Raw genomic sequence first — 26,620 nt, forward strand, 5'->3', positions numbered from 1 at the left:
TTCCACTGTCGAGTGGGTGGGTGTGGTAACCTTGCCGGATTGCCAATTTAAATTTAAAATCTATTTTGGACTGTTGCCTTAAAAGGGCTGTTAGTTGGAAGTCAGGTTAATTAGGAATTCTGGGATTTGTTATAATATCAAGTAACTGTAATCTTATGTATGTGTTTGAATTCTTTTCTTTTGTTAATAAATGTTTTAATTTAATTTAATTTTTAAAATCACGAAAGGTGTTAGTGGACTCATAACTTCTGAATTCAGTGCACAATCTTCTCGTAATAAATACAGAATCACAGATTCACACACTGCAGAAAAGGCCCTTCGGCCCATCGAGTCTGCACTGACACGTGAGAAACCTACCTACCTAATCCCATTTACCAGCACTTGGCCCATAGCCTTGAATGTTATGACGTGCCAAGTGCTCATCCAGGTACTTTTTAAAGGATGTGAGGCAACTCGCCTCCACCACCCTCCCAGGCAGTGCATTCCAGACCGTCACCAACCTCTGGGTAAAAAAGTTTTTCCTCATCCCCACTAAACATCCTGCCCCTCACCTTGAACTTATGTCCCCTAATGACTGACCCTTCAACTAAGGGGAACAGCTGCTCCCTATCCATCCACCCTGTCAATGCCCCTCATAATCTTGTACACCTCGATCAGGTCACCCCTCAGTCTTCTCTGCTCCAACAAAAACAACCCAAGTCTATCCAACCTCTCTTCATAACTTAAATGTTTCATCCCAGGCAACATCATGGTGAATCTCCTCTGCACCCCCTCCAGTGCAATCACATCCTTGCTGTGATGTGGCAACCAGAACTGCACACAGTACTCCAGCTGTGGCCTCGTTAAGGTTCTATACAACTCCAACATGATCTCCCTACTTTTGTAATCTATGCATCGATTGATAAAGGCAAGTGTCCCATTTGTCCTTTTCACCACCCCACTAACATGCCCCTCCACCTTCAGAGATTTATGGACACACACGCCAAGGTCCCTTGGTTCCTCAGAACTTCCTAGTGTCATGCCGTTCATTGAATACTTCCTTATCAAATCACTCCTTCCAAAGTGTATCACCTCACACTTTTCAGGGTTAAATTCCATTTGTCACTTATCTGCCCATTTGACCATCCCGTCTATATCTTCCTGTAGCCCAAGACACTCAACCTCACTGTTAACCACCAGGCCAATCTTTGCGTCATCCGCAAACTTACTAATCCTACCCCCCCACATAGTCATCTATGTCGTTTATATAAATGATAAATAATAGGGGACCCAGCACAGATCCCTGTGGTACACCACTGTACAATGGCTTCCAGTCACTAAGACATTATTCTGTCATCACCCTCTGTCTCCTACAACAAAGTCAATTTTAAATCCACCTTATCAAATTACCATGTATCCCATGTGCATTTGCCTTCTTTATAAGTCTCCCATATGGGACCTTGTCAAAGGCTTTGCTGAAATCCATATAAACTACAACAACTACACTACCCTCATCTACACACCTGGTCACCTCCTCAAAAAATTCAATCCAATTTGTTAGGCATGACCTCCCTCTGACAAAGCCATGCTGACTATCCCTGATCAAACCTTGCCTCTCCAAGTGGAGATAGATTCTCTCCTTCAGAATTTTCTCCAATAGTTTCCCTGCCACTGACGTGAGACTCACTGGTCTGTAGTTCCCTGGCTTATCTCTACAACTCTTCTTAAATAGCGGAACCACATTAGCTGTTCTCCAGTCCTCTGGCACCTCCCCCGTGGCCAAGTGGAATTAAAAATTTGGGCCAGATCCCCTGCGATCTCCTCCCTTGCCTCCCTCAGGAGTCTGGGACTCAAATCATCCGGACCTGGAGATTTGTCCACTTTTAAGCCTGCCAACACCTCCAATACCTTGTCACTTCCTATATCAATTTGCTCAAGAACCTCGCAGTCTCTCTCCCCGAGTGCCATACCTTCATCCTCATTCTCTTGGGTGAAGACGGATGTGAAGTATTCGTTCAGTGCTCTACTGATGTCCTCTGGCTCCACCCATAGATTGCCCCCTTGGTCCCTAATGGGCCCTACTCTTTCCCTGGTTATCCTCTTCCCATTGATATACTTATAGAATATCTTGGGATTTTTCCCTACTTTTACCAGCCAGAGCTTTCTCATATCCCCTCTTTGCTTTCCTAATTGCTTTCTTAAGCTCCACCCTGCACTTTCTGTACTCCACTAATGCCTCTGCTGATTTGCTTCCCTTGTACCTGCTAAAAGCCTCTCTTTTCCTTCTCATTGTAACCTGAATACCTCTGGTCATCCATGGTTCTCTGGCCTTCCTATCACCGTAGAGGAAACATGTTGAGCCTGTACCCTCCCCATTTCCTTTTTGAATGCCCCCCACTGTTCCTCTGTAGATTTCACCACAAGTAGCTGTTCCCAGATCCTGCCCTATTTTACTAAAATCCGCTCTCCCCCAATCCAAAACATTTTTTTGCAACTTGTCTATTTCTTTGTCCAAAACAAGCTTAAATTGTACCATGTTGTGGTCGCTATCACTAAAATGCTCCCCCACCACCACCTCAGCCACCTGCCTGGCTTCATTCCCCAAATTACAAATTACAAAACCATTGTAATAGCGTGCCAAGTTCCCCTTGTGGATTTGGTCCGCCTGGCACATACCACCTGCCACATCATATCACTACACTGTCTAGACCCCCCATGATTTTGAATGCCTTTACCAAATCTCCCCTCAATATCCTTTTTTCTCAGGAGAACAACCCCAGTTTCTCCAATCTATCCACATAACTGAAGTTCCTCATCCCTGGAACCATTCTAGTAAACTTCTGCAGTCTCTCTGTCACATCCTTCTTAAAGTGTAGTGCCCAGAATTGGACACAATACTCCAGTTGAGGCCTAAAGAGAAGGGCAATACTTGAAGAAGGAGAACCATTAACAATATCGGCAACATGGGGACCAGGAAGGAAATTTGGGTGGTCACCAGTTTAGTGAGAATGGAGTTGAGGGAACAGAGGTGTGTCTCATGGATATGATGAACCCAAAGACAGGATGAGGGAGATAGGAGAGAAACTAGAGAAAGATGTGAATTCAGGACAAGGGCATGGGGGAACTTTAGAGAAAGTTTATCCTGGTGGGCCAGTTGAAAATTCATCATAACTTCCTTGTTTCTGTGCTCTATGCCTCTATACCCTCACCTCTGGTACCTTAAGCTCAAGGGACACAGATTTGAATGGATATCGTGGACAACTGGTTTAACCATTCACTACCAGATGTGGCTGGACTGCACAAAGCACTATTGGGTCCTGCTCTCATCTACTAAAATCACTCACTATTCCAGGATCATCCTGGAATGGAAAGATAACCCCTATTTTCTTTTCTGTACTGAAAACTGTCTTCTTAAACCCCTCTTCCCTGTCTCCTGCATCCTTACCTCCAACAATAAGTGTGAGGAGATCATGGACTTCTTCCTCACTAAGATTGAGACCATCTGAACAGTTGCCCTTGCCACTTTCCTCCCTTCAACTGGCCCACCAGGATAAACTTTCTCTAAAGTTCCCCCATGCCCTTGTCCTGAATTCACATCTTTCTCTAGTTTCTCTCCTACCTTCCTCATCCTGTCTTTGGGCTCATCATATCCATGAGACACACCTCTGTTCCCTCAAATCCATTCTCACTAAACTGGTGACCACCCAAATTTCCTTCCTGGTCCGCATGTTGCCGTTATCTCCTTCTTCAAGTGTTGCCCCTCTCTCCTTTAAATCAACCATCATCACTTCTCTGCTCAAAAACCCACCCTTGACCCCATTACCCTTGCAAACTATTGGCCCATCTCCAAACTCTCTTTCCTCCCCAAAGTCATTGAACATGTTCTCACCTCACAAATCTGTGCCCATACATCTTTCCCAGAACACCATGCTTGAATCCCTCCAATCAGGCTTCTGTTCCTGTCACAGTATCAAAACTGCTGTTAACAAAGTAATGAATGACATCCTATGTGATTGTGAGAAAGGTTAACTATCCATCCTCATCTTTATCGGCCTGCATGCAGTCTTTGCCAAGGACACTGATCCTCCATTAAAGCCCCTCCACTGTTGTACAGCTGGGTGGAACTGCACTCACCATGTTCCATTCTTCTCTATCTAATTGTAACCAAGGTATCATTTGCAATGGCTTCTCTGTCTGCTCTCGCATCATTACTTCTAGTAACCCCAAGGATTAATTTTTAACTCTTTCCTGTTGCTCATCTGCATGCTGCCCTAGGCAACATTACCTGAAAGCACAGCATTAGTTTCCAAATGAAAACCGATGAGACCCAGTTCTACCTCAACACCAATTCTCTCGACTCCTCCACTGTTGCTAATCATAGGACTGCTTATCTGACATCCAGTATGGGTTAACAGTAATTTGCTCCAAGTAAACACTGGGAAGACCAAGGCCATTGCCTTTGGTCCCCACCTCAAACCTCCCCACCTCTCTACCTTTCTTTCCTCCTTAAAGTTACTCCTTAAAACCTACCTCTTTGGACTTAAGTGGCTCTGTGTCCAATTTTGCTTCATAATACTCCTGTGATGCGCCTTGAGACGTTTTATTACATTAAAGACCCTATGTAAATATAACCTATTGTTGTTGTTATTTACAAAACACAGGGTCTCGTCTGCTTTTTAAATTGTTTTCTTAATCTGCCCTACCACCTTTGACGATGTGTGCACACATATCCCCAAGTCTCTCTGTTCTTGCACCCCCTTTAGAATTGTATGCTTTAGTTTATATTACCTCTCCCCATTCTTCCTACCAAAATCTATCACTTTGAACTTCACTGTATTAAATTTCATCTGCCATGGGTCTGCCCATTCCACCAACCTGACCATGTCCTCCTCACGTCTAGCACTGTCCTCACTGTTCATTATACCTGCAAGATTTGTGAAATCAGCAATTTTTTAAAGTTGTTCCCAGTATATACACACCCAAGTCATTAGTATATAATCACAAAAAAACAGTGATCATAGAATGACCCCTGGGGAACTCCATTATGTATCTTTCTCCAGTCGGAAAAACACCATTAACTACTACTCTGTTTCCTGTCACGTTGCCAATTTTGTTCCATGCTGGCACTGCCTCTTTTATTCAATAGACTTCAAGTTTTCTGGAAAGCCTATTATGTGGCACTTTATCAAATGCCTTTTGAAAGTCCATATACACCACATCAATTACATTACCCTCATCAAGCCTCTCTGTTACCTAAACAAAGAACTCAATCAAGATAGTTAAGCACAATTTTCCTTTAACAAATCTGTGCTGGCCTTCCTTAATTAATTCCCACTTGTCGAGATGACTGTTAATTTTGTCTCAGATTATTGTTTCTGAAAGACTCCTCATCATTGAGTTTAACTTTTAAATTCTCCAGTCCTCTGGCACCACACCCCTATCTAAGGAGGATTGGAAGATTATGTCCCGTGCCTCTGCAATTTCCACCTTTACTTCTTTCAACAACCTAAGATGCATCCTATTCAGGCCTGTGAATTATCGACTTTAAGTGCAGCCAGCCTTTCCAGTACCTCCCTTTATCAGCATCAGAAGATAGCCATTTTCCCAGAGGTGAGATCGGGGATGGAAGGGTTACCTGCCCACAAGTGGCGATAACCAATTATGGTAAGACTTTGGCCAATTAAAGCTAATTATCAGATGCTGACTGGAATTTTCCAATCAGTCTGTGGGTCCCCTGTGACTTTGGGAATAAACCAGTTACCTGGAGCAGCCCCCCTGGCAGCAGACTGGGGAGCCTGAGCTCCAGACACGCTTTGAGGCCCTCCCTGCCTACCTGGTCACAGGTGCAGCTGCAGGTTGCCTTATGGGGGGATTTCCCATACATAATGGTGGCCCAGCAGCTGTGGCCATTTTTTAATGTTAAGTTTTTTATAGCTGCTCAAAAAGCAGCTCAGGATGGAGGTGCCCTCTCTCTCTCCCTAACCTGCAAAGGCAGGCTGCAGCTCCTTCCATACTTGAGGGCTTCTGATTGGTCTTCCAGCTTCGAGACCCTGCTCACCACCCTTAATTGGACGGCGAGCATGCCATCTGTTTTCAAGGAAACTCACTCCCAGGCGACTGTTCCCTACACTGCGGGGTTGGGATCCCCATTTGACCCTGATGTCAGGGTCCTGACCCAAAGTGCAAAATCCTGCTACATTTGTCGGTCTCCTTTTTGGTTCCCAACCGGCTCCACCCCTGCTCTTATTACTTTATTACTAGTTATCTCTTTGCCCCTCTTATTTCCCTTTTCACATCCCCTCTGAACTTTCTACGTTCCCACTTGTATTATCAACCTAATTTCTGTCATACGATCCCTCTTCCTGCTTCTTCTTACTCTCTAACTCTTTCATCGTCCAGACAGCTCTGGTTTTGGGTGGCCTGCCTTTCTCCTTCGTGGCAATGTATCTAGACTGTACTCAAACATTTCCTCTTTCAAGGTTGCCTGTTTATTTGATTACGGTTTTGCCTGTCAATCGCTGATTGCAGTTTACCCAAGCCGTATCAATTCTCAGCCTGCTGAAATTAGTCCTCCTCCAATTCAGTACTTTTATTCAAGATTAGTCCTTGTCCTTTTCCATAGCTAATCTAAATCTTAGGATACTTTGAATGCTGTTCCCTAAAAGGTTCTTGATTTAGGCTGTTACTTTCTGAATGAGCCAACTTGGCATTGGCCAAAACTGGAACTATTTGTTGAGGCCTCCTAACAGAAACTCCAACCTGCCCTCCAAATCCTATACACTTACCAGCTGCTTGCTCAGGTTGAATCCAATGGTTTGAATGCCAGTATCCTGTTTCCTCGAGGTGTGCTTCAAACTCCAGATACTATCTATTATTAAGGCTGCTGTTGCCAACTCAGTAAAATAGCCTGCCTCTGTCTCACTGCCTCGATGAAAACCCTCATTCACAAACCTTCATCACCTCCAGTCCCAACATCTCAAATACTCTCCTCACTAGTTTCCTGAGCTCCACCTTACATGAAGTCCAAAGCCCTGCTTATATTAATTCCCACTCACCTATCACCCATGTCTTCACTGATCTCCACTGCCTCACACATTCTATCTCTTCAATTTCCTCAAACTCCCTGGGCAGGATTTTGACCTCGTCGTGCAGGCACGCGCCCGACATACTGGAGCATGAAGTAGCGCGTGATGACGTCGGGTGAGCGTCCCGATGTCATCGCGCTCTCGTGAGAGGTGGCAGTGCGCCCGCCAACAATTAAGAGGCCTATTAAGGCCATTAAAGTTTCAATTAGCGGGGATTTTTCACTGCCCGTCCAACGTTATGGTTGACAGGCAGGCACATCGGCCAGGCGGCTTTGCATTTTTGAGGAAACCTCATCCAAGGATGGGATGAGGTCTCCGAGATTAATTTAAAATAAAAGATAAACATGTGTGGACATAATTTTCAACATCCATATGTTGAGGTGACTCATTCTGATAAACATGCGTGGACATTGTTTCCGGACTTTACATTCTGTTTTTATTGATTTTAAAGTTGTCAGCTCCCTGAGGCAGCTCTCTGCCTTCAGGGAGCTTTCCTTCCACTCTCCCCTGCACCTGCGCTGACTTCAGCGCTTGCCCTCCTTCCACCCCCTACCCCCTAATGTGGCAGTGCTGAGCATTTCAGCGTGCCTTTCACGCTGGCTGGACATTAATTGGGCAGCCAGCGTGAAATCGTGGTCAGGGGCTGATCGCAGGCGGTGGCCCGTTTCTCAGCCGCGCCCAGGCCTGCCAACTGCACCTGCACGCCGAGGTCAAAATGCTGCCCCATATTCTGGTGTGCACCATCTACAGTTTCATCTCCAGTCCTTCTCTCCATCCCCATCCATGGTAGCATCTTTGGCCACAATAGCCCTGCTCTTCGGACCTCACCATCCTGCTAGATCTCATCCAATTTTCAAACTCTCTTCAAAGTCCATCTTTTTAAACATGCCTTTTGGTGCCTCCCTAACTTTTGTCCTGACTTCTGCTCAATGTCTCAAGCGGTGATTAATTGAGGTGTTTGAGATGATTAAAAGATTTGATAGGATAAATAGAGGGAAAATATTTCTGTTGGTGGGCAAGTTCGAGAAAGAGGTGTCATAACCTTAAAAATAAAGTTAGGACATTTAGGGATTATGTTAGAAAATACTAAGGGAAGTGGAAATCGGAAACTCTGACCCCACTAAAAGCTGGAGCTAGGTCAACTGAATATTTCAAAACAGAGATTGATAGTTTTTGTTAGGCTGAGGTATTAAGGGTTAAGGAACCAAAGCGGGTAGAAGGAATGTTTCATTTAATGCGTTCATGGGATGTGAGTGTTCCTGATAAACCCAGCATTTGTTGCTTATTACTAATTGCTCTTGGGAATGTGGTGGGAGATAATGATCAGGCATGATCGCATTAAATGGTGGAACAACCGTGAAGGACTGAATGGCCTATTTTTGTTCCTATTAAAGCTGCTTTATAAATGTTAGTTGCAGTTGTTGGATTTCATTAGTGCACTTATAAAGCTTATGACACACCTACTCAATACCAGAAACATTTCACTAGCTTATATTTTAATTCAAAGTAAAAACCTTTGCACATTTTAGTGCCACACAGGTTTTACATAAAACAGAAAAAGGCAATGGTTTGAACTCCTACTTATATGTTTTTGGCAGCCACTCAGTATTTTCAGGCTAAAAGCTACCTTTGTTGTAGGTTCTTGCTGCCAAGGAACTACAAAAGAATTTAGTGACTTTCATGTATCATTACACAGCATTAAAAAAGAAAGTATTTTATTATGATGCTTGAGGGATCACTTCTTGTACAGACTTGGTTATGTACATGAATCCATTAGTAAGCGGGAAGTCAATTTAATATGAAATTAAAAGCAATTGGGCAAAATCATTCCTCATTTTACATCACAGACTTTAGCGGCACCTTAAGTGTGTTGAACACATATGCTAGTAAAAGAATAAACTGATTTACTTAAATGATAATATACATGGCATTATATCACATTGAAACATTTCTAAGTTCTTCGCACAGTAAATTATTTCTGAACTGAAGCTATCCTTGCTGTACTGGCATGCTAGGTTAGATGTAATGGACGGAATCATCCCAGATTTGCGTTAGTGCAGTAGTGAAATGGCATTTTACCTGTCGACTGCAATGATGGGCTTTCACGCCGTATCATCCCAAACCTGCTGCATTACTAATGCATTCCCGGGAAACACACTGTTTCCATGGCGGGCAGCCTCTCATTCGCTCGCAACGCCGTCACCTCGCCGCTTCATCACACCAGGCACTACATTTAAAGTACAGCCGTGTTCAGTGCTTCCAGCCCAGGACTGCAGCAAAGAAGACATGGCCCCAAAAGGCAAGAAGACTGCAGCCCTCGAGTGCCTTCTGGAGGCCCGCTGTGATGTCCTCTACCCTCGCTCTAGCCGCATGAGGGGCAGCAACATTACCACTCCGGCTTGGTAGGCAATGACAGTGGTGATCACTGCCAATGTTGCACAGGAGAGGTTGGCCATCCAATGCAGATAGAGGATGAATGATCTCATCCTTGCAGTCAGGGTATGGAAGCCATCTCATCACTCTAAACTCACACGCTCAAGCCCATCACACATTCACCAGCAACTCACTCACTGACAGCTCAAGGGACATCACCACTCATTCTCACACACATCCTCACATGTCCATCTGGCCTCATCTCCTCTGGAAACTGCCTCCTCAGCCCTCACCATCTTGAGGCCACTTGTGCAGATCAACATGTGCCCCCACACACACCCTGGGATACCCCCTTCCCCAATACAGCTCTTGTTCTGCAGCCTCTTCCCTTCCCTGAGGTCACTTCTCCTCCTTCCCCAAGCAAGACCTTGCTCTGCAGCCATTGAAAAGCCGCCCACATATGGCTGATCTGGTAGGTAGAGACCTACCCATGAGACCCCCTAAAAGTGATGTGGTGCTGTCTGTGAAGTCTGGCGCTGATGACTGCCAGTGATGACCGAAGCAAGGTAGGCAAACAAACCTTGAAATCCCGAATGAAGTGCAGTCTGCCAAGTGCACGCCTTATATATGCTGTTGTGAAACACATTGGCGTAAGTGGGCGGATGATCCAGCTGGTAGGGGGGATGAGTCCGGTGGGCTGGCCTTGTAATGATATGCTGATGCATTACAATGAGGTTCCTGACATCCAATGGCGGGGAACGCATCCCGCCATCGGTGGGCGGAGTGGACGATCGTAAGCTCGTTTCACGGCATCATGAAACCGATTTTTGGCCTTCTCACCATACTGTCCACTCACGTCACCGAACACGCCCGGCACAGGCAGGCATGGAAAATCCCGACCAATGAACACAAGCAGGTAGCATCAACTCCCATTATTTTACCTGAATTAAACATTGTTTCTTGTAAAATTTTCCGTATTTATAATAGCCAGCCAGTTTTGCTTCACCACAATAAACACTTAAAAGCAAAAGCATGGGAATAAATTACACCTCAATTACCTCAATGCTATTTGTTTTTGCATATCTATCTGAAGAAAAAATGTTTCTAATATTTAATTCATGCTAACAAAATACAACTCATTTATTTACATGCTTAACAGCCCCATTGGTTAGTGAGCATTACTAGTTCATCAAATGCCATTTAGTTAACAATCCTTGAATAATCAACCTGACAGTCTGACATTATACCTAGTGATAAGCACATCCAAACTGTCAAAAAGCACAGTATTAAAGAAATTAATTAGAAGTATCATCACTGCCATGTATAGACTATAACATGTCTCAAAGGGCTTGAATAATTCTTACAAACGCTTAAGATCTATGTCATCTAAGTTCTCACAAATGTATTATGCTCTGAAACATTTTTACCAGTTATAATTTAAAATTTCAACTATTTTGAATCTGCTCTACATGTCTTCAGTAGCCTTTTGCCTGTGGAGACTGAATAATACGATGATAGGATACTCAATTACAGTAAGAGATTTTAAGCATCAAGTAATACTGGGAACAAGATAATGCCGAGATAATCTCAAGGTATACAGTTATTCATAAACTGTTCATGATTCACTCTCTCACTTAGGTCAATAACAACTTGGATTCAATGTCATGCTACTCACTACTATGTATCTATAGTACTATATATGTTATTTTTTTCCCACGTTTAACTTAAAACTTATAACTTTAGCTATAGTGAAAGACAAGCATTGAGGGGTTAGGAAGATAATTTCCAGAAAAGGCAATTATTTATAGAAATCCCCTTTTCCATCATCTCCTCCACTGATTTTTTAAATATTTATTCTACCTCCATTTTAGACCAAACCCCTCTGCAAATAACATTTCCAAGCTTTGCAGGTGACTAACAATCTGTTCTCAAGCTTTCAGTAATGCTGCTCTGAAACTTCCTGTCAAGAATTACTTTTAGGGCAAAGATAAATCAACTTGGTCTCAGATTTTTCCATTTCTTCTTGTCGGGAAGAGCCTTTCCTTATGTCTGTGCCTGTCATTAACAGCTCCACTGAGACTGAAACTTCAGCATCTGAGGGAATTGCAAATGTGAACACTCATTCCACAAATCCATGTAGTGGCACGAAAGTGCACTAACTGGATTAACCACCTTAACCATCAATCTGATTTTGATCAGAAAAGAATAAATATTTAAAAGTATATCTTGTTTATTAGAAAATGCTAAAATTCAATTTGTACAAGTCCTTTCCAGTAATGTAAGCAAATTGTTACAAACCAACACAGTGACAGCATTATTACTAGAATAAAGGCTTCTCAGTTAAGTTTTTGCAAACATATTTTGAAAAAATTAATATTGTGCATTTAGTTTTCTAATCTAGTTGTATGAACTACTGACATGAATCCCATGAGTAAGTCATGGGGGAATAGCCTGCTATTACAACTGGATCATTGGGCAGGCAAACAGCATTCCAAGCTAAAAATAATTAGCAGTTCATGTGAGTCACATGGCATAAGCCCAGGCACTAATTCTATAGCAACCATCGTTAATAAAATAACTTAGGGATTTCTGCTGCTACATATAAATACACAGGAGCATTAGGAATATAGTGCTTGAAATGGTAGACATTTTCCTCATACCAAGGATCAGGTGTACTAGAGTTCGCTCTGCCATGATTGATGGCTCCCTGGTGAATTGAGCAATTGTGATTTCTGTCATGCATTTTCTTCCATTTCTTGAAGCAGAATGCACATAATTCCATGGATCCACTGCCATTTCAAGAAAGTAGAACAAGCAGCTTTAGTATTGGAAATTTCAGGATTTTCACCGATCAATGAGAGCACCAAATGTCAGTCACTGGTTAAATACTGTAAGCTGGTCCGGTAAGTGTTAGAATGCAGAGTTCTTCTTTAAAATGCAAGAAAGCATTTTTAAATGATCAAATGTTTAAAGAGGAAAGTATTTCAGGAAAGCAGCATCATGGATTGCCTGCAAAAGCTGAAACTAATTAATTTGTTTTTAATATATTAATGACAAAAAACATCTTTTTATAGGGAGAAATTCACCCTGAATTCTAATAAATCCACAATGAGTTTAATAGGGAATTTTATTCTTATAACATCAAGGTGTCTGAATTGCAGGGAATACTCAATTTGTAAATCTGCATATCTAGCTCAGTTAAACATTCCAATTGCAATTTAATATAAAATACATAATAAAGATATTTCTCACACCGAAGTAATTGCAATTCTAAATTATTCGTCTGTCTTTAACTGATAAGTGGATGTCACTCAAATTGAAACTCACATCATCATGTTACTTGTATGTGAAATCACAATAAGGAAATTGCTGCTGACCTTTCCTGAGTCTTCTCCAACCGAAGTAAACAAGGCTTTTGAAACTCTTCTTTAGGAAGACAAAACTTGAGTGCAGGTAATTGAGGAACTGTTGAAGTTTGGATCATAATTTTGTACTTTGTGCTGCAATTAAGTTGTGCCAGCGATTTGAAAAATTGGTGCCTGCTGTTAAGAGGGTGGTAGATAACTGCACCGGGTTATGCTGTTCTGCTTAGGCTTCTCTAATTACGGGAAGCAGAAGGTGGACAAATAAAGTTGAGGTGCAGCAATGATCTAATAGAATGCCTTAGGTGGCCCGATGGCCTACTCCTCTTCCTATACTTTTTATGAAAGCAATATCATAGAATTAATTAAGTTTTTTCTAATAATATTTTAGCCTAAAAGGTGTAACAAATATACTAACACTGAACTTATGATTGTTTTATAATGGAATCAGTTATTTGCAGGAACAGACATTCAGAGATCATCATTATTCATTATGATGTCAATGATGATTTACTGAGCAGAAAAGCATGTGTACAGTTAAATGCAAATCACCCCACCTAATTCAAATGATATTTCATAATCAGTATACATACTAATTAACAAAATTCATCTTTTTGATCTCAGTGCCACGATGCCGTGTAGCACAGAAAGGCAAAGCTAAATTACACCATTAGCGAATGGTGTTCATAAATGCTAGCTCAATATGGCCATTAACTGAGCATCTCTTCTTGATTAAAAGCATTTAATCAATTATTCACTACAGCTTTGTTTATTTCTGTGATAACATGAGATAGGTATAAAAGTTTTTTTTTATTCATTTCCAGGATGTGGGTTTTGCTGGCTAGGCCAGCATTTATTGCCCATTCCTAATTACTCTTGAGAAGGTGGTGGTGAGCTGCTTTCTTGAACCGCTGCAGTCCCTCTGGCGTAGGTACACTCACAGTGCTTTTAGGGAAGGAGTTCCAGGATTTTGACCCAGCGACAGTAAAGGGACGTCGTTATATTTCCAAGTCAGGATGGTGAGTGGCTTGGAGGGGAACTTCTAGGTGGTGGTGTTCCCATGTGTCTGCTGCCTTTGTCCTTCTAGATGGTAGCGGTCGTGGGTTTGGAAGGTGCTGTCTAAGGAGCCTTGCTGAGTTTCTGTAATGCTTCTTGTAGATGGTACACACTGCTGCCACTGTTTGTCGGTGATGGAGGGAGTGACTGTTTGTGATAGGGGTGTTTATCAAGTGGGCTGCTTTGTTCTGGATGGTGTCAAGCTGCTTAAGTGTTGTTGGGGCTGCACTCATCCAGGAAAGTGGAGGGTATTCCAACACACTACTGGCTTGTGCCTTGTAGCTGGTAGACAGGATTTGGGGAGTCAGGAGGTAAGTTACTCGCCGCAGGATTCCTAGCCTCTGACCTGCTCTTGTAGCCACAATATTTATGGGACTAGCCCCGTTCAGTTTCTGGTCGATGGTAACCCCCAGGATGTCAATAGTGGAGGATTCAGCAATGGTAATGCCATTGAATGTCAAAGGGCGATGGTTAGATTCTCTTTTGCTGGAGATGGTCATTTCCTGATACTTGTGTGGCATGAATGTTACTTGCCACTTGTCAGCCCAAGCCTGGATATTGTCCAGGTGTTGCTGCATTTGGACATGGACTGCTTCAGTATCTGATGAGTCATGAATGGCGCTGAACATTGTGCAACCATCAGCGAACATCCTCACTTCTGACCTTATGATAGAAGGAAGGTCATTGACAAGGCAGCTGAAGACCTCATTACAGCCTTGGTTCAAACTGGCCAGACCAGGTGAGGCCGGCAGATTTCCTTCCCACCACTGCTTTTTCATTGAAAATATAAAGAAATAGATGAAGGGACAAAGTTTGCTGATAATACAAAGCTAGGTGTAAGTGGAAAGGTAAGCTGAGGAGGAAGCAAAGATGTTGTAAAGCAACATAGGCAAGTTAAGTGAATGGCAAGAATGTGGCAAATATAATTTAAGGTAATATGAAATTATCCATTTTGGTAGGAAGAATAGAAATGTAAAATGTATTCTAAAAGGTGAGAGACTAGCAAATGCTGGCATGAAGGGGGGCTTATATTCTTTTGCACAAATCACAGAAAGTCAACTTGCAGGAGAGGGGTCAGCTGTTTAGGACTGAGATGAGGCAAAATTTGTTCATTCAGAGGGTTGCAAATCTTTGGAATTCTCTACCCCAGAGGGCTGTGGATATTCAATCATTGAATATATTCAAGGCTGAGATCAACAGATTTTTGGACATTAAGGGATCAAGGGATAGGACAGGAAAGTGAAGTTGAGATAGAAGAATAGCTATAATCTTATTCAATGGTGGAGCAGCCTTGAGAGGCCACATGGCCTGTTCCTGCTTCTATTTTGTTTATATGATAGATGTGGTGCCTCACTCAATTGAAATTTGATCCATTATAGTCCATGTGTTGCCTGTTTCCTATACTTAGTTTACAGAACCCTTTCCAAGTTCCAAATCTGTCTCTATATTTCTTTAATAAATCGTTTTGGTGAGTCACAGTGTTTAGAACAAAATTAGAAGTAAATTGATTCCTCTAGTACTATAAAGTAAATTGATAATTTTTTGCTCCAAACAAAGAATTTGGCCACAAAAATTGGGTTCTGCAGCTCCCATAGTTTCTGCATTGCAGGTGCCATTTTGGTATTAAAATGCTGTCTCGTTCCAAGTGCACATTTCCAGCGCAACTCATGCCAAACATCATTTTGCTGAGGTTGTTTGGAATGTGCACTGGAAGTATGTAGAGTAGGCAGATGGTGGCATCAGTGTTCAGGAACACTGCATTCAGCAGCAGGAAGGACCCACCACCAACACTGTTTAAAGGAATCATCAACCACTTCCAAGTTAGTTGCTGATTAATCTCTACTGACAATGCCTGCATTTGTAGGATTTTTTGGTGATTACCAGAGTTGGTTAAGGTTAGTGAGTTTGACAGGGTGTGGTGCTGCACGTGGAAAAAGCCTTGGTTCTGACTCTAAGGGTTCTTGTCAGGCCAATTGCTCCCAGTCATGGGCGCTATAGTTCCCATTCCCCTTGGGCTGCAGCATGAGGGGGAAATAGACAGAGGCAGCAAAGAAGAGGACAAGATGCTTGCAGAGGGAGGAGGGAGAGAAGGGCTCTGCGCGGGAAGTCTTATCCACCTATGGTCTTCCGGGAGCATTTCCCTTATTTTCAGTTACGTCATGAGCAGTCTGTCTAGCACCTGCACTTTACAAAGGAGGTGCTCGCAGAACTCTGCTGTCACTCACAACCTGCAGTCTCAGAGCAGGGCAAGGACATTGCTGCTAGTGGCTGTGAAAGTAACCGTGGTCCTGAATTACTTTGAATTGGGATCCTTCCAGGCTGGAACAAGCAACAGTTGTAACCCCAGTTCACCATCCTGCTGCATCACATGCCTGGGGAGGGGAGTTAATTGTGTTGCTTCTGACAGAGAGAATTAAGCAGATCGTACACATGGCTTTAACATGATAGCATGATTCCCAATGGAGCAGGGTGCCACCAACTCCGCACATGTGACTTTGTGAGCTCCACATCTAAAAGTGAGCTGTACCACAACCACAAAGGTTACCGCTTGCTGAATGTGCTGTGCTGTGCAACCACACCCAGCACATCTTGCTGGTGAATACCCATTATCCTGAAAGCAGTCATGATGCTTTTATTTTGCACCAGTCCACTCACCGTTTCCTCAGTATTAAACCCACTACAGCAAAGCAGAGGCTGGCTACTGGGCAACAAGGGCTAACTGCTAAACAGCTGGTTCATGACACCACTCCACAACCCAACAACGCGGGGACAGCCTGTGTACAATGAGAGCTATGCAGCCACACACAACATGATGGAGGAGGCTACTGGGGAGCTGAAACAATGGCCCTGCTACCTCTGAAGGAGCCTCCAGTACTTGCCAGAGCGTACATCCCAATTCATGATGACATGCTGTATCCTCCACAACCTATCATGTGGGCACAGCCTTGCTACAAGGGATACGGCGAGCAGCTCAGAAAACAGGAGGAAGAGGGGGAGCAAGAGTAGGAGGAAAAGGAGGAGAAGCCGGAGGAAAGGAAGAGGCAACCTGCGCATCCCCTTTCCAGCCAGATTGTTGGTAATCATCTAATTCAATCACAGTTCCACTGAACACAGCCCCAAATCCTTGTTGTCTAACAGACTCATACCTTATCATCCCTCAGTTATGAACCAGCAGAACCTCTTCTTGGTCACAATGCTGAAAAAAAACACTCTAAACCAATTTAACCCCAGAAAAATCATCTATTATTCCATGTAAAAGTTAACTATCACCCTCGTACATTCTCTTAGTGCCTGTTCTGTTGGTGCTGTTGCCTTTCCTAGTGATGCTACACAGTGTTACTCCAGTTGCTGATGCACGGCTGCTGATGTTAAATGGGGGAGTGCAGATGGCCTTACAGGGCATTCTGAAGCAGCCCTAGACCCAGAAGGCCTGGCTGCGGACTGCTGGAAGGGATGGGATCTGTGCCCATCAAGTTGGAGCCAGACTCCTCCATGCTCCTTGACAATGACACAAGGCTCTCTGGAAGGCCTACCAATGCATCAGGCATTTCTGGGTGTCTGCCCATCACCCTTTTTCTATATGCTGCTCCATTAATGTCATCTGAGCCCTCTGAAGCAGAACTTGTACAATCTGGCCTGCTGGGGAATTGGCACCTCTGCTATCCTTTCCCCCTGCCCTGGCTGCAGCTCACTTGTGCCTGGTGACTCACCACAAGCAGATCCTGCCTTGTGGCTACCCTGTAAAGTTTGCGCAATGCCAGTATCTGAGCTAGTGGATACGAATGTCAGATTGAGTGATGGTGTCTCTTCTTCTTCTGCTTCTCTTGCATTTCAGCCTCCTGCACCAGAGCTTGACCAAGTGACATTCCAAAGGAGAAAAGCACAATGATTGGGTTGTGGTCAGAGAAGGTGAGGGAACATAAGAGGTGCATGCTTACACAATCAGCAGCTTGTCAATCAGAAGAAATTGTGGGATGTGGGGGATGTGGGATGCAAGAAGGTGGATTAGGTAGGAACATACATCATCCTCTATGGTTTCAGCCCCACCACTGGCTACGGCCGCTGTCATGGTCGCTCTAATGAGGGCACCCCTCGATGGGGGTGAGGACATGCAGCCTGTCCCCTGTGGGCAGGTGCTGTTGCATATGATTATGGGTCACTTGGTCCTCATTAAAGGGAGAAGTGTGTCAGTGAGTGTGGTGCAATGTGTCTGGGTGATGTGCCTCCATGGCTGAATAGATGGCAGTGTACACAAGTTGGGAGATGTGAATGTGAAGCTTGTAACTAGTTTCTAAATACGCGAGGATGAGATGAGCCTATGGATCGGTGGTGTGAGTTGTGCTTGATAAAGTTGTTGGTTGGTGAATGAAGGGTGTGTAGTGAAGGGAGTACTTGCTGAGCCTGTGGTTCTTTTTGGAAGGATATGGCATGTGTAAATGCATTCACTGGCCTTTACCACTCATGTGAAGTCATTGAACTTTTTGTGGCCCTACATCCATGTTCCTGGAGCTAGATCGCTGTCTGTGATGGCTGTCTGGTCACACTACCTTCATAGTGTCTGTTTGGAGGGCCTCCTGAGGGCAGAAGATCTCTCTATTCTCCTGCATGTCCACCGCCTGTGGCAAGGCCTCCAGTGCTGCATTAGAGAACTTTGGAGCATGCTGCTGGCCTGTTGAGCTATTGCCACTCCTCTTTCAGCTCATAAAGCCTTCTTTAATCCATTCCAGCCCCTCAGAATGCACCTCATCCTTAAGAGGTGCTAGCCTCAGACGAACTTAGGCCACTTGCTGAGTCGCGCAGTTGCTCAACAGCATGCTTAGCATTAGGCTATACTTCACTATCGTTTGAAATAGCAGGTAGCCGAAAGTTTGCGCATTACCTGCATTACTACAAATGAATGCAGGTTAATGAAATGTCATCACCCCCAACGCCCGATTACCAGCCTTATCCAATTTCCCCCCCTTGTACATGACACCTTTCACATCAGCAGAATCTCCCGAGTGCTTTATTGCCAATGAAATGCTTTTGAAGTGTAATCATTACTGTAATATTGGCAAATAACATGAAACTACTACAAAGAAGACTTTAATTTCCCTAATTAAATGGACCCATTAACCCAGGCATGCAGCTTAGGCGTTATCATACATCTGGGTTGTATTACATGTAAGGCTGAAGCTATCAAAACCAGAGGCGGGGCTGGAATCCCAGAAGAGATATGGCAACCCTTGTGATTGCTTGCCAGGGCTGCTGTCTTTATTGGCCTGAGCATTTCAGAGAAGTCTAAGTTTTATTCTGTTCACTGTATGTGACCTAGCAGTTCTGTACTAAATCTCAGTTTACTCCTGTTTTAAAACCAAATGTAGCTAGCTAATTGATGTCAGACAGATTTAAGGAACTATCACTCAAATTAATTAATTACTTGTAACCTTGCTTTACCAAACACCCCGTTACTATAAAAAGGCATTCAGGAGAGAATATATTCTAGAACAAAACTGAAAACAATCCTGCATATTTCAAGAAGAATGAAGTAACCCTGGAGATTTAACAGTCAAACAAACAATGTAAAGTAGTCAATGCCAAGATCGCTTTTTGGCACCAGCTTCTAAGTGCTATAGCACAAAACGTTGTAAATAAAATTTACTGTGAAGCATTCACTGCTTCCTGAGTTCTAAATCTTAACTTCCTATTAATGGCTAGAGAGTCCACAAAATGTTGGTGTATGCACATGACTTGAAATGTTATAGCTGCATACTGAAATAGGATCCTTTTAATTACTCTAAAAGAAACAGTGATCAGAATATAAGCTGCTTTTTGCCCTAGTATTTCATTTGATAAATCACATTTAGCCCACTGAATGCAAAATGCTAAATTAGTATGGATTAACATGTCCTCACTCCAATAGGTAAAACATTACACTTAAAAAAGCTTTTGGAAAATGTTAACTTTTCACAGAAGTGCTGAAACAAGCCATGTCTGGGTGATACCAGAAAGCTCGATCAAGATCGTATTTTTTTTGCTGACAAAACGTTATCCAGTCTAACTACATTGTATGCACAAAGTTCACTGCACATACAAACAGTTCATTCACCATTGTGTGTGAAAGACATGAACCATATGGATCTCATACAATCATGTACTTTGGCAAAGAGAGCACTTGCCTATTTATCTATTACTAAGCCTGAGATGTTACATTCAACAACCACTAGTGAGCTCCGAAGTTAAATATTTTGTGCAAAGATTGATTCAGATGTGTTTTTTCTTTATCTGCTTAGTCTATTCACTGGATTCTGTAAGAGCACCATCAACAAAACCAACAGCAAAAACCTGCATTTACACATCACCTTTAATGAAGTGAAACATCCCAAGATGCTTCACAGAAGCATAATCAGACAGAAATTGACATCGAGCCAAAGAAGGGGATATTAGGATGGGTAACTCGAAGCCAGTAAAAGAGATAAATTTAAAGGAGCATTTTAGAGGATGAGAGAGAGGTGAAGAAGCTGAGATATTTACAGAGGGTGTTTCAGAGCTTAGGGCCTAATCAGCTGAAGGCAACTGACCTGGGGTGATACACAAGTGGCTAGAGTTGAAGGCACACAGAGTTCTTGGAGGGCCAGAGAATGTTATGGAGATTGGGAAGGCCGAGGAAATTGAGGGGTTGGAACATGCGGATAAGAGTTTTAAAATTGAGTTGTTTATGGACTTGGAGCAATACAGATCAGTGAACGTGGATGTAATGGGTGAGCCAGGCTTGCTGCGGGTTAGGAAATGGGCAGCAAAGTTTTGAATGGGTTTCTGGAGGGTGAAAAATGGCAGACCTGCCAGGAGAGTATTAGAATAGTCAATTCTGGAAGTAACTAAAGTATGGATTTGGGTGACAGCTGCAGATAAGCTGAGGCAGAAGTGGATACAGGCAATGTTATAGAAGGGGAAGTCGATGGATTTTGTGATGTTGAGGACATGGATTTGGAAACTTGGTTCAGAGTCAATTAGGACACTGAAGTTATGAACAGCCTGGTTCAGTCTGAGACTGGGAGGGGGATGGAATCAATGATGAGGGAACAGGGTTTGTGGTGGGGACCGAAGACAATGGCTTCAGACTTTCCAATGTTTATTCGGAGGAAATTGCTGCTCATCCGGTATTGGACATTAGATAAGCAATCGGACAACACAGAAGTGGAATGACAGGTATGTAAAATCATGTAAATTCACTTTGTGGGGAATTCACAAGTGTTACTACTTTATGAAATAGTTGCTGTGAAATAACATGAATTGCATGGGGCAACCTGTGTTTTACTGAATGCTACTGCTCAGAACCTAATGCTGTGATTGTTGTTGAAAATGTGTTGAGCAGCTGCTTACTTTCTACATTAGTTGTGAGACAGAACATGATTACTGCAGGAGTGTATTTGATAACTTTCAAGCATTCTGATACTGCTATACGTTATACACCAAATAGTTAATGTGGCTGCTTGAGTAATCACATTTTGTCTGGTGTATACCATAACTAAACTCTGTTCAATCTTAAGACACTCTCCTTGATACAAACTCATATCCATTTATATAGATCATATTAATCTATATCATCATTTATATCAAACGCACAATAAGCATTAAAAATTATTTCAGGAAAATATTTTGCAAAATACAAGTAACTCCAAAGTTGTTATTAATTCAGGCAGTGTACTGTTACAAACAAAAATAAAAGTACCTGGAAGAACTCAGCAGGTCTGGCAGCATCTGCGGAGAGGAACACAGTTAACGTTTTGAGTCCGTATGACTCTTCAACAAAACTAAGTAAAAATAGAAAAGAGGTGAAATATAAGCTGGTTTAAGGGGGGCAGAGCTGGATAGAGGGCCAGTGATAGGTGGAGATAGCCAAAAGATGCCATAGACAAAAGGACAAAGAGGCGTTGAAGGTGGTGATATTATCTAAGGAATGTGCTAATTAAGGGTAGAAAGCAGGACAAGCAAGGTACAGATAGCCCTAGTGGGGGTGGGAAGAAGGGAAGGGATCGAAATAGGCTAAAGGGTAGAGATAAAACATTGGATGGAAATACATTTAAAAATAATGGAAATAGGTGGGAAAAGAAAAATCTATTTAATTATTGGAAAAAAAAGGAGGGGATCGGAAAGTGGGTGGGGATGGAGGAGACAGTTCATGATCTAAAATTGTTGAACTCAATATTCAGTCTGGAAGGCTGTAAAGTGCCTAGTCGGAAGATGAGGTGCTGTTCTTCCAGTTTGCGTTGAGCTTCACTGGAACAATGCAGCAGGCCAAGGACAGACATGTGGGCATGAGAGCAGGGTGGGGTGTTGAAATGGCAAGCGACAAGGAGGTCTGGGTCATGCTTGCGGTCAGACCGAAGGTGTTCTGCAAAGCGGTCACCCAGTCTGCGTTTGGTCTCTCCAATGTAGAGGAAACTGCATTGGGAGCAACGAATGCAGTAGACTAAATTGAGGGAAGTGCAAGTGAAATGCTGCTTCACTTGAAAGGTGTGTTTGGGCCCTTGGACGGTGAGGAGAGGGGAAGTAAAGAGGCAGGTGTTGCACCTTCTGCGGTTGCATGGAAAGGTGCCGTGGGAGGGGGTTGAGGTGTAGGGGGTGATGGAGGAGTGGACCAGGGTGTCCCGGAGGGAACGATCCCTGCGGAATGCTGCCAGGGTGGGTGAAGGGAAGATGTGTTTGGTGGTGGCATCATGCTGGAGTTGGCGGAAATGGCAGAGGATGATCCTTTGAATGCAGAGGCTGGTGGGGTGATAAGTGAGGACAAGGGGGACCCTATCATGGTTCTGGGAGGGAGAGGAAGGTGTGAGGGCGGATGCGCGGGAGATGGGCCGGACACGGTTGAGGGCCCTGTCAACCACCGTGGGTGGAAAACCTCGGTTAAGGAAGAGGAAGACATGTCAGAGGAACTGTTTTGGAAAGTGGCATCATCAGAACAGATGCCACTGTGTACTGTTAAACTTTACTTTGGCTCACTTGTTTATCAGTTAACACTCAGCTGCTTGCAGTCCCAAGACACACAATGCTTATTATCCTTTCACTTTTGTTTGACCTATTGCTCCTTACTTTCTGTGTAATTTGCAGTCGAGATAAATAACACATTCCAAATGAAATGGTAGTTTACATTACTTCCCCTTTAATTTTGTAACCAGCAGGAGCCAGTGCTTTCTGTGTCCAATTGTGTACATATTTTGTATCATTTGGGATCACCCAGAATTTGACATTTATTTTTCTACCCTCAATTAATTTAGCACAAACAAACCTCTACTACTATCAAGCAGAGAAAAGTATAGATTAAATTTGCATTCTAATGCAAAGCAAAATTTTAATGGCAGGTTTTCCACTGTTTGGAAATTCTGACCTTGTGTGCTTCGTACACAGCATGGTAATCAAAACCATAGTGGACATGCCTGAAGTTCTTGCCCTGATATGCAGTAGCATGATCTTCTCCTTTACAACTGTCATGACCAAACACCGTTTTGCTTTTTTTCTATTGCTACAGCCCTTGTTTCTGAGTCAAGTTTCCTTGGCAAAAATACAAAATAACCAGGAGTGATATTTTGATCCTGCACACATCTTAATAAGTACCAGACCAACACTCTCAGTTATGTCCCTGGGATACTAATGAACACATTCAAAAAGATAGTTTCATGATTTAACAAGTTTAACAAGAAATGCCTTAATAGAAGTATACCTTCTTCTAGTTTTCCTTCAACAGAATAGAGTCTTGTTGAATAAGAAACAAATCTGTGATTAAGATTTTTAGTTTGAGATATTCAAACCTTCTTTTACTGCAGACTGTACTAACTTCGCATATAAGGGATAAGTGCAATCCTAAAACTTACCAGAAGATCTTGTACAGTTCTAGACCAGGGAATCTTAAGAATTTGTAGAAACTAGCCTTGAAGTGAACGAGCCCTGATCGCCAGCCTGGCTGCTGCTTTCTACCAGTGTATGAGTGACAACTGAGGAGGACTTTTTGTGAAACTAGTTTCGTCTATGTAAGGATTAAGGAGGCGGTCCATCAGAGTTAAATTTGGCTGGGTCTCTTCTAATCTAGCTGCCTAACCAAAACTAAGGCAGTGTCGTCAAGGCTAATATCCTTTGAAATTGAAACCCACAGTTTTAAAGGAACAACTGGACTGCTGCATTTAGACCAAGGCTGAGCAATCAAATATGCCTTTATTCCTAGGACAGTCACAGTAGTTTAAGAATAACTCAGAATTATTGATATGAACTGTTCTTTACTGGATCTTACACAGCAAATTTTTTCCCCTAAAACAATAACAACTTCCATTTATATATAATGTAGAAAAATGACCCAGGGGGCTTCACAGGGACATAAGCTCCCAGAATGGATGCTGAGTCAGAGAAGGAGATATTTGAAGGGGTGACCTAAAGATTGGTCAAAGAGATAAATTTTATGAAAGATCTTAAAGGAAGTCAGGGAGGTGCTGATTCAAAGAGATTTAGACTGAATAAAAACAAAAAGCTAAAAGCTACTGCAGATGCTGGAAATCCAAAACAAAAACAGAATTACCTAGAAAAACTCAGCAGGTCTGGCAGCATCGGCGGAGAAGAAATCAGTTAACGTTTCGAGCCTTCATGGCCCTTCGGCAGAACTGAAGCATAGTTAGAAGAAGGGAGGAGTTCTTCTAACTATGCTTCAGTTCTGCCGAAGGGCCATGAAGGCTCGAATCGTTAACTGATTTCTTCTCCGCCGATGCTGCCAGACCTGCTGAGTTTTTCCAGATTTAGACTGGACACATTGCTGGAGGACAAAGAAGGAGTGAAGAGCTGACATCAAGAAACAAAGGTTTATTCAGGAGTCCAGCGGAGGTATGTTATGGTGTCGGATATACCAGCAGAGGAGGAGGAGCAATGGGAGTGAAACCCGATGACCGGTAGGGTAGTGAAGTTCAGAGAGCCAGGGGACAGTGAAAGGTAAATCTATCAATCGGGAAAGACTGAACATGGTCTCTTTTATCTAGAAAAAAGAAGACCGAGGGGTGACCTAATAGCGGTCTTTAATAGGGTTTTATAGGATAGATTTAGTGAAAATGTTTCCACTTGTGAAGGAATCTAAAACTATGGCCCATGAATATAAGATAGTTACTAATAAACTTAATAAGGAATTCAGGAGAATCTTCTTCAGCTGGGGAATGGTTAGGATATGGAACTTAATACAACATGGAGTAATTGAAGTGAAAAACATAGACGCATTTAAGGAAAATTATATAAGCACTTGCAGGAGAAAAGAGCAAAAGGATATGCTGTTAGGATAAGATGAAGTAGGATGGGAGGAGGCTTGTGTCAAGCATAAACACCAGATTAGACCAGATGGGCTGAATGGCATGTTTCTGGTTGTAAGTTCTATGTCGTTCCATATAAATCCATAAGATCAGTGAAAGTGAGGGGGTTAGTGCAAGGAACAGCTTTGTCGAAGTGAGGTGAACACAAAACTGGAATAAGCAGTAGGAGCTTGAAGATTGGATTACATAAAACAGCAGTGTAGACGATGTGTCATGATCTCATGATGCCATGGGGTACAGGGTGAGACAGAAAGAGAGAAGCAAGAAAATCTACCATATAAACAGATCAGCAGCATTTTTGTTTTTCTTCTCACAGAATCCTCAAAGTAAATATAATCTATACGAGTATAAACTTGCTTAAAATATTGGATTTTTTTCTATCTTATAACAGTCATTTTAACCTTATACTCCGAAATAAAAATTCCCTTTCAACAAAAAACAATAAAATGAATAATCCTGATCTTACCTCCCCCACCCAACCCCTCAGGACCTAGGAAGAACTGGGTGTGCAAGGGGTTAAAATAGAGGCAGGATAATCACCTCCCCATTCCCAGTGCACTTTGGCCAGCCTTAATGTTAACTCTTGGTTTTCTGTAGGCAGAAATAGGTATTATCAACTTTCAAAAACCAGGGCCCTACGATGTCATTTGGACCCAAATATTTCTTTAACCGCAGGTCGTGTGATTTGGACTCAGTGCCAAGGAAAGGTGCCATGAATCAGACCCAGATTCAGAGGAGGCGTTTGAGGACTCTGGGTCTATACTCGATGGAGTTTAGAAGGATGAGGGGGAATCTGATTGAAACTTACAGAATACTGAAATGCCTGGATAGAGTGGACGTGGGGAAGATGTTTCCATTAGTAGGAGAGACTAGGACCCGAGGGCACAGCCTCAGAGTAAAGGGAAGACCTTTTAGAACAGAGATGAAGAGAAACTTCTTTAGCCAGAAAGTGGTGAATCTATGGAATTCATTGCCACAGAAGGCTGTGGAGGCCAGGTCATTGAGCGTATTTAAGACCGAGATAGATAGGTTCTTGATTGGTAAGGGGATCAAAGGTTATGGGGAGAAGGCAGGAGAATGGGGTTGAGAAACTTATCAGCCATGATTGAATGGCGGAGCAGACTTGATGGGCCGAATGGCCTAATTTCTGCTCCTATGTCTTATAGTCTTATGGAGGCCTCAGGGTAGTAATGCTTTAAATTTTTTAATGATGTGATTGTGGGCTTAGAAAATCAAGGCAGCTTTTCTGGGCTTTCAAGGGAATAACTGGGCTTCCCTGCTATTAGTTTTCCTTCCCCTTATTGCTCTCTCTACACCAGCTTTAGGACCGATTCCCTGCTCTTTTCTGCTGTGGGATGCTCAGTTCACAAGGCATAAAGATCAGGGAGAATTGAGCACAGACATTGGGCAGAATTTTATGTTCGGCATGGGGGCATGTGCCCGAGCG

The 26,620-nt window shown here is 42.9% G+C and overlaps 1 protein-coding gene across 1 annotated transcript in view; it reads right to left on the reverse strand.

Annotated features, from left to right (window-relative positions):
• The window catches only part of LOC144693109 (uncharacterized), a 94,213-nt gene extending 70,353 nt beyond the window's left edge, over window positions 1-23,860 (reverse strand). Inside the window, exon 1 of the mRNA XM_078562524.1 lies at window positions 23,707-23,860. The gene's annotated coding sequence lies outside the window, so the exon portion shown is untranslated. The remainder of the gene's footprint in view (window positions 1-23,706) is intronic.
• Between the last annotated feature and the right edge of the window lie 2,760 nt (window positions 23,861-26,620).

This window comes from Cetorhinus maximus, chromosome 18 (assembly GCF_964194155.1).
Source record: "Cetorhinus maximus chromosome 18, sCetMax3.hap1.1, whole genome shotgun sequence".
Lineage (NCBI taxonomy): Eukaryota > Metazoa > Chordata > Chondrichthyes > Lamniformes > Cetorhinidae > Cetorhinus > Cetorhinus maximus.